At 38.2% G+C, this 8,888-nt stretch overlaps 1 long non-coding RNA gene across 1 annotated transcript; it reads left to right on the forward strand.

Annotated features, from left to right (window-relative positions):
- Positions 1 to 330: 330 nt before the first annotated feature.
- LOC144586577 (uncharacterized) lies at positions 331 to 7,026 on the forward strand. The gene is made up of 2 exons (XR_013541471.1): positions 331 to 413; positions 6,747 to 7,026. It is a non-coding gene; the product is annotated as an uncharacterized LOC144586577 (long non-coding RNA).
- Positions 7,027 to 8,888: the final 1,862 nt, after the last annotated feature.

Consider the following 8,888-nt stretch of genomic DNA (forward strand, 5'->3'; position numbering starts at 1 on the left):
CTTCCCTCCCTTCCTTCCTTCTCTCTCCATTTTCCTGTAGGAAGAAAGGCCTTTCTTTCTACAGTGTGTACAGAATATCTAACAATGAGAGAGAGCGAGAATTGAAGGGGTCAACTCAGGCTGTCAAAACCAGTCTAAATGAAAATCAAGTGGGGGATTGTGGTGATGACTTTTCAGAGAAGTGGGTGATGGGAGTGTTGGAACAATGCGTTGTAATCTGGGCTTGGCTAGAAACATACCAAAACACTTTAGTCAGAGCTGTAAGGTTCACGTCTAAAAATAACATCAGGAATAATTGCCAACACTTTTTCTCCCTCACTGCCCCCCTCCACATTTAACTAACTTCTAGCTGCATTGACTGGAGACATGTGACTGTGGGGGGGGGGAAGTGGGGGATACCGGAGAGATTGCTGGTATGTTTTCACTTTTTGCTTAATTAAGGTGTTTTTTTTCCTTGAAGTAAATTTGAGTAGGGTAATAATTGCAAAGCAAAATAGTTTACAGCTACAAACAACAGGCAGACAAAGGGGGGGGGGACCCTCGGAGTGGTCCGGTCTCCACTAGGGTTATAGAAGGATAGCATTCAATATAATGCAAAGAAAAACATATGAGAAGGCAAAGCTTAAACCAGAATCATACACACTAGCTTTTGCCGGTTATCATAGGAGCCAAATGTTTTTTTTTTTGAGGTGGATTTTATTTATAAGAATTGAAATGGCAAGCAGCTTTAAATGAGAGGGTAGGTGTATGTCAGATTCTTGGCAAACAGTCCATACTGCAGCTTTTGGGTGGTTACAAATAGAAAGGGGGAGAGAAGCCGAGGGAAGAGAGAGAGAGAGAGAGAGAGAGAGAGTTTCTGTGTACAGCCCTTTAAAGAGGACCTTAATACAGTACCATGAAAGTACCAATGATTACAGAACCTGAATCCTTGTTCTGTTGATTTAGTACAAAAACGGAAGGTGACAGTTGGTCCTCTGTAAAAATGCAGCATGCCATAGAATAGATATTTTCATACATACCTGCTAAACAATGTTTGTGTTACCTTTACCCTATGTCTCTTAATGTTGTATCATTTTCTTTAAGATACGGCCTTTCTCACCATGTTTTTTTTTTCTCTTTCATGGAAGTAGCTATATATTTAAAGTTGCCAAAATAATAATGTTGCTCCATCTTGTATCTGCTTCTCTATGTGCAAAAAGGGGATGTGTCAAGTGGAAAACTGGATCTCCTGAATCTAAGAGGGTTATCTAATTCACAGAATTAAACTGGTTTAGAAACAATCCTGCCTACCTTGAGATTATACTTTTTTTTAGCTGGGCTAACATCCCACAGTCCTAGGAATTAAACTGGGGAATAAAATGGTGTATAAAACTAAATTTGTTGCTGTATGTTTGTTGCGAAATATTTTTCATTAGGAAGAAAGGGGGTTGGAGGTACTTGAAGTATTTCCTCAACGATCCTCCCTCCCTGTTATATTTCTTCTGAATTCATTCATTGCTTTTTGGTATCCTGATCAGCTGCTGTGTCAGTGATATTTTAAAATTCCAAAATTAGTCTCCTTTATCGAAATAACAATGGCATTATCATGGTGCCAGCCAAATTTGGCTTCCTGATAATGTCACTGAAGGTAAACAAAGCTAATACAGAGTAAAGGCATTGGTTCATTATTTTAAACCAGTAGAGGGCATTGCCCTCACTTTGAATTAGTTTTGTTTGCCTCTTCAATGTCATCACATTACCCACATGCAATTGGTTTGCATGGGAGCATCACTGTTACTTGGACAAAGAAGGCTGTTTATTAGGCAAAACAAAATGTCAAAGCAAAAGCCAATAGGGCTGTGAAAAGCTCAGGGAAACAAAAAGGCAGCTGCATAGTTTGGTAATTCTCAGTGTCTAGGAAAATATTTATACTCCTTATAAAAGACTGCCTGAAAAATCTTTCAGCTGCAAATCACCCCTGAATGCTGAGCTCCCTAGAATGTATGCTGGGGTAAGAAGCTGAATGTGTCGTGAGAGGAGACACACGGTTTAACCTTTAAATCAGGCTTGTTCCCATCATTTCTTTAAAACTCTGTAAATGTGAAGCAAAGCAAGATTCAGAAAGGTGTCCCGAAATGATGGCAAGACAATGGCGAGGATGTTAACGTTTTTCTCTCCCCTCCCTAGAGAGAGAATGCAGAAGGACTTGGTGATCCAAGCCGTTTCTTTCTAGCGCCTTGTTATAATCTTCTGTGGATCTGATTCTGATTTCCTATTTTTTCTTTGCAGCTTCTCTCCTTCCTTACATGTCCTCTATTCCTGGACTTAATTGCACTACCCTGGCTGCTACATGGTAACAGTGTTGTGGGTTTTGCCAATTTTGCAAAAAGCTTTCCTAGTTTTAAAAAAGAAAGAAGAACGATAAGAAAACAAGAACATTTAACAGACATAAGATACAGCCTTGTTGTGGACTGAGATCCAAACAATGGAATAACGGCATTTGGCACAAGACTGCAGCAGGTCTCGCTCAGCAACAATGGCTGTACTGTAGCCTGTGTGGTTGAAACATTTGCCTCACGCATTGCTTCAGACAAAGGATTTTTAAACTGAAGCAAAGCAAAAGATATCAATGGCCGAGTTCAAGTTTACTGTAATATAAATATACACACATATTTCTGCAGATGTTATTCATTGGCAGAAATTGCAATGTATAATTATGCTACGTGCTTCATAATATTTTAATGAGTCCTCCCCCTTCCCCAACTCCAAATAGCAGCGCAAATGGAAAAGCCAGGATATTTGTAAGAGGGGAAAAAGTGAGAGCAGGAGTTTGAAAGTTTCAGTTAAAAGCTTGTAACCGCCGAAGTAAAAAAAAAGGCAGGGTAAAATTGCCCCCGTTCAGTGATGCTGGATTGCTTTCTAATGGAGAGCCATGGAAGCAATAATAATAACTTAAATAAAATAAAACAATTCATTTGGATTAAAGTGTAATGAAAACAGAGGATGGAGAGTAGGCTGACTCTCACAAGCTGGGAAAAGAAGCTGTTAAATGGAACTGTTGCGACAGTGCAACTAATATATTATGCCAATTAAAGTCCTGAAATAAATAACAAACCACTTAATATGTATTGTAAATGTCATGCTGATTTAAGCATTGTTATGCACTGATTATATCTCTGGAGGATTGATGCTGAGGTACTCAATGGATTTTTTTTTTATTTGACTTTACTAGGAGATCAACAATAAGCAATGGAAGATTGATATTGGTGTTAGAGCTCAGTGTTTTAATGCTAATGATATGTAAATACAATAAAAGATATTCACCATACCATAGTGTAACATCTCTTCAATAACTAGAACTAAAAGACCAGTCCATAGTCATTTTAACTTTTCCAATACATCTTTCCAATTGATTAATCAGTAAATCAGTCATATGAGGTTTTGGATTAAGCAGCTGAAAAGGCAACATTCTGTATTTACTTATTAAAATGAAGATCAGTTTGTGTGGGGTGGGTGGGAGTGGTGGGCGAGTGGTATTTTTTCTTGAAAAGATTGTGGTGCCCCCTCCCTTCTACACATTTTAGTGCAAAGGAATAGGGATTGTTATCTCTTTTTTAAATGGCAAAAATCTAGGGACCGAGTCCCTAAACATTTGTGAGGATGGGACTTGATTCCCATTTTTTTTTAATTCAAGCCAAATGGACAATTTTCCTTTGATTTTCTGTAAGGCAAAGATCAAGCTGACAAATGAGGTAAACACTCTCTTCTTCAAGCTACTTCATTGAAATGGAAACTGCAGGTGATTTTGTGCAAATGGCCTGGAGCTGGAAACATGGAAGAATGCAGTCTGGAGGGATTGTGCTGCTTTACTTCCAGTGGATCAGGTTCCAGCTTTGGAGATTCTTAGGAGTCAGAGCACAGCACCACCGAGAGCAATGGTTAAGGATGGAATAGATATTCACATTAAGCAGAATTTTTGGGTTTTTTTTTTAAATACAGTACATCCAATTTGTAGCTGTGGTGCCAATAAACAATTTATGTACCATTCTTTGTTTTGCCATTAGGATCAGTGAGCATCAGACCCTTTTTCTTTTGAATGATGTGTGAGTGCACATCTGTCTAGCTCTTGAGGTTTTTTCCAGTGGAATCTTTCTTTTCATCCTGACACTCTGAGGTGTATTTGGTGAGGATGCAGGAGACGGTCTTCTTAGAAGCTACTCCCAAGGTATGGAACGGCCCTCCAATGGAGGGCCCTTCCCTGGTCCCCTTCCAGAGGCAGATAAGGAAATTTTTATATTTACAGGCACTTGGCCACTAACTGGCTGCTGAGGCAAATGTCTGGATTGTGGGAACTATTTTTCTTCCTGGGCTTTCAAATTGTTTTGAACTTGCTTTATTTCATTGTTTACTTTTGACTGATAATTTGCTGTCTTTTTAACTGTACGTATCTGTTTTAATTCATGTTGTGAGTCACTTTCAGTCCTACTCTGGGAGAAAGGCAGGATATAAATAAAATAAATAAATAATAAGCAGTCAAACCAATAAATGCATATATTTCTTGCACATATTCAGACACTTTAGCTAGCAGGGAAATGTGTATACATTAAAGCCTTGTTCATTTGTTCTGTCATCCAGGATCAAGAACATGATTAAAGGGCAGCAGCTACTTTCTCTCCTTCCCTCATTGCTTTGCTTATGCAACAGTGATGAGGCTGAACTACAGATGTCCCTGCTGCTCAAAGGCTGGCTTTGCATGCTAGCTTCAAATGGGAAAATCTGGTTTCTTGCTCACATATAAAGCCTACCTGCAAGCAGCAACTTTCCCCCTTCTGATCTGCCACTGTTCGTGTGAGTAAAGGGATGAGGTGGAAGGCAGGGTGAGCGGCTTCCCTGTAACTGCCTATGTTCATATCCTGGATAACGTAAGGACTGGATGGGGCTTAAGAATTCATACATTAGGAAAGTTGCATGAAAAAAATTTTGAACTTTTCTGTTTAGGAAGAATGTCCTGCAACCTGATAGGGATATTGGATGGAATGAGAAGACTAATAGGATTGAAAGAAACAAAATAAGTATCCTCCCTTTGGACACTCAAGTAGTGCCGATGCTGCCTTTATTGCACTACCAAGCTAAAATGCTTTTTTTTCTGAACCAGTGCCTAGTACTGTACAATCATAATTTTATTTTCAAATTTTCAGCTTGCTGCTTTTGTTGTCAAATTGTTTTAAAGTGTTCTGACGCAGTGATGAAATCCTGTTGTGCATTTACACAAAAGGCATAACTTTTGGAAGTGAATTGCTATAAGTCAAGAAGTCTCTGTAGACATTATCTATTGCATGCTGAGATAATGCTGAGATAAATTTGGCTTGCAACAGATAATGTCTGTGGATTTCAGCCAGTATGTGAATTGTTTTTCATTACTTATATAATTCTAATTTTATTTATTATATATATAATGAATTTATTTATTATATCCTGCCATGAGATCTGTTGATATAGGGCAGGCTAGACATAATCAAACAAACAGAACATTTAACACAATGATTGCAAAGATCTCAACTTCATCATCCAAAATCCATGTTTGTCTGACAGAAACAAGATCTTTTGAGGACTGATAATCTAGTCCTGTTATGGAATAGAGGGGCATTTTATTGCACTTTTTTAATGACCTTACTAAATTCATACATACTGAATCAACGTGTAAACTATAACATAGCCTACATGTTGATTCAAACAGCTAACCCTTGCTCAGTTCTCAAAATTTTGTGCTAAATTTCTTTTTAAAAAACATATAAGAAATGTACAGAAAAATACATTTACTAGTGAAAAAAATATTAAGGGTAGATTGCTAGCAAAAATGCATACATAAGCACATGCATTTTGAAGAAAAGCCTGAAACTGATGTTCAAAGAGGATACAGTAGAGGTAATGAAGAACTGGAAGAACATAATTGATAGAAATAGAAATTAACAGTTTTGCCCAGTATCTTAAAGTGCATTTCTGATATCCTCCTATATTACATTCCCCCAGCTCAGAGGGTCAGGTGGCTGTGATGTTATGACATCCAACAGTTTTTCTGTACATAGGAATCTTGGGCTCTTCCCTGGAGACTTGTGTATCTTAGAAGGAGGTCAACAGCAAGGAGTTCAGATGAGCACTGCCCAGAGATGAGTCTATTGTTTTACTGATTTATAGTATATTAATAATATAAAATATATTACATATATTATAATATATTTATTTATAGACGTAGGGTGCAATCAGAGGGCTGCAAAGGTGTGCATCTGATCACACTGGAAAGGAATGCATTAATAGGAGCATTTCCCTCAAAGTGAACCATATGGGTAGCCCTCACCAAAGTGAGACCTCTGGGTAGTGTGGGCGGCATATAAATTAAATAAATAATAATAAATAAATAAAGCCGCCTAGAGTGGACTTATAGTCCAGATAGGCGGGATATAAATTCAATAAATAAATAAATAAATAAATTAAATAAATAATATGCCAGGGAATCACTCCAGCTCAGCCCTCTAAAATAGAAGCCCTACAGCTAGAACAAAAAGGTCTAATTTATGAATAGATTGGAGTTGGATAGGAGAGTGCATTTCTCTGTACATAGTCCAAATTGGAATCTATTTCTCTATTGATCACACCTTTACTTATCTTTTTTAAAAATTATAAATTAGTTTATTCAGGGTGCAGTCCTATGTAGATTTTCTAGAGGGTAAGTACCTTCAGTTCAGTGAGATTTATGTCTTAATATATAGATTGAAACCAACAAAGGAAGCCACAAACTTGGGTTGGAAAGACCTCAGCAGGACTGTGGATGGTCTTCTGGATATCGTTAATTCATAGAGCAACCTACGTCAGAGGCCATTTCATGGAACATAACAAGAAAAATCAAGATTTACAGAAAACTGCAGTAGCAATTACAAGCCTCCCTTGCTTCCTTCCTTGAGAGCACTAGAAGTAAGGTGCGAAGCAGGTGAATAAATAAGGGCTCACAATATAACAAATAAATAAAAGAAGTGATATATTCAAACTACAGATACAGTGAATGTCATCTTCAGTTTGTTGGTTGGTTTTTGTTTTGTTTTGTTTTGTTTTTGTTTTTGCTCCTTGTGGTATACAAAAATGTTATATGAAGTGCCATTACCAAATTAGGGCTGAACCACAGCTTTCCTCCATTCCAAACCCAGTATGGTATGTGACATAAGGCATTGCTATTTGAGAAACTAGGTCCCAGACCCACTTGGGACACACAGAAATTGTCATGTGTTCCTTGGGATCCCAGCCAATACTTTTCTGATTCGTTTTTGCTCTCTGAAAGATGGAGTGTGTAAGAGTAAATGACACTCACTCACACACACACACACACACACACACACACACACACACACACACACACACACACACACACACACACACACACACACACACAAACAGAGAGACAGCAAATTAGAGAATGCATGAGATTGAGAGAGAGAGAGATTACTTGTATGAAAGAGACACAGAAAAAAATATAACTTGATAGTGTGAGTTTGAGGAGAGGACAGACTCTCAGCGTCATAGCTGGGAAGCAGGCATTAGATTCTCATGGAGACCCAAAAACAAGGGGGAAGCAGCAGCCAGCAGATTGTCTGAAGGTGCGATCAGAAGACTGTCTCTGTTTTGCCTCTCTGTATTTTTGAACTGATAGTTTGGGGTCATGGGAATAATCAGGCCCACAATTCTTTGTTAGTTTATATTTTTTCATCTTTTGTCTGCCTTTGCAGTGGATTCCTGTTCTGGCGCAGACAATTGTGGTTTCATGGTGTTGAAATGCATAGCAACCTGGCATGCTATTCATGGACTAATTACAAACACAGTCGGCCACATGATCTCCTTTAGGGGAGAAATACTCTCTAGGAAAACTAACTTGTTTGTTCACTTGTTCTCAAGCAACCAATCAAAAGCTCTCTTTCCTTCCTGCCACTAGGTACTTAACTTTATTCACTTTGAGGCATTTTTTCTCCCCTAGGTTCTTGTTGCTTCTCCATCTTGCAAGATAGACATTATGTTGAGGTATTGCTTCTGTCTGAGGGAGAGAAAAACTATTTTCTACCATTTTAACAGACTAAATGAGTCTCTTTTTTTTCAAACACTAATAGTCTTGTGTCTTCATGTCAGGTTTTTGACATGATTTGTAACTACATTTTATTTCTAATTAATTTTATAAGTAAATTTTATTTCTTCTTTTTACAGTAGTCTGACTGATAAACATTTGCTGGTCTACTTAGATAATGGGAATTATTGGGGAACTTGCTTATAATTCTAAAATAAATAAATAAATAAATAAATAAATAAATAAATAAATAAATAAATAAATAAATAAATAAATAAATGCTTCCCCACTTTTTGCTGTGCTCTCTCACACAAAACCGAATAAAAGGAACACTTGCCTTAGGTCTCCTTGACATCTCTGCAAGGTGAATTTTCAGTTTAATTGGCTTCACCTACACTATAGTGACCTCCTGAAAAAGTGCAGTCTCAACTAAGTTGTTGGTTTGGTTTTTTAGTATGTGAAGGGTTCCCCTTACAGATGGGTGTGAGCCACCAGTTCATGACAGTTCATCCATTGGTTCAGCAGGTGTTCTGTGGCTCCAAGCCCTGCCTTCTCTGGTGTATGCTATTCAGAGGCAGTGCCCAGACATACCTGCCCTGCTTCATCCAGGTACTACCCCTGAGTGGGCACCTGCCAGAGGAGGCGGGGCTCAGAATAGTGGAACACCTGTTGGACTGAGGGACGAACTGACACGAACTGCCAAAGCAGTGGTTCATGCCCATCTCTGGTTCCCCCCTCAAAAGATGTGTAAGTTATTTTTGCACTGCCACTCCCAGAAAAAAGTTACTTTTGTACTAGCATTAGA

This window comes from Pogona vitticeps, chromosome 2 (genome assembly GCF_051106095.1).
Source record: "Pogona vitticeps strain Pit_001003342236 chromosome 2, PviZW2.1, whole genome shotgun sequence".
NCBI classification, from domain to species: Eukaryota; Metazoa; Chordata; class Lepidosauria; order Squamata; family Agamidae; genus Pogona; species Pogona vitticeps.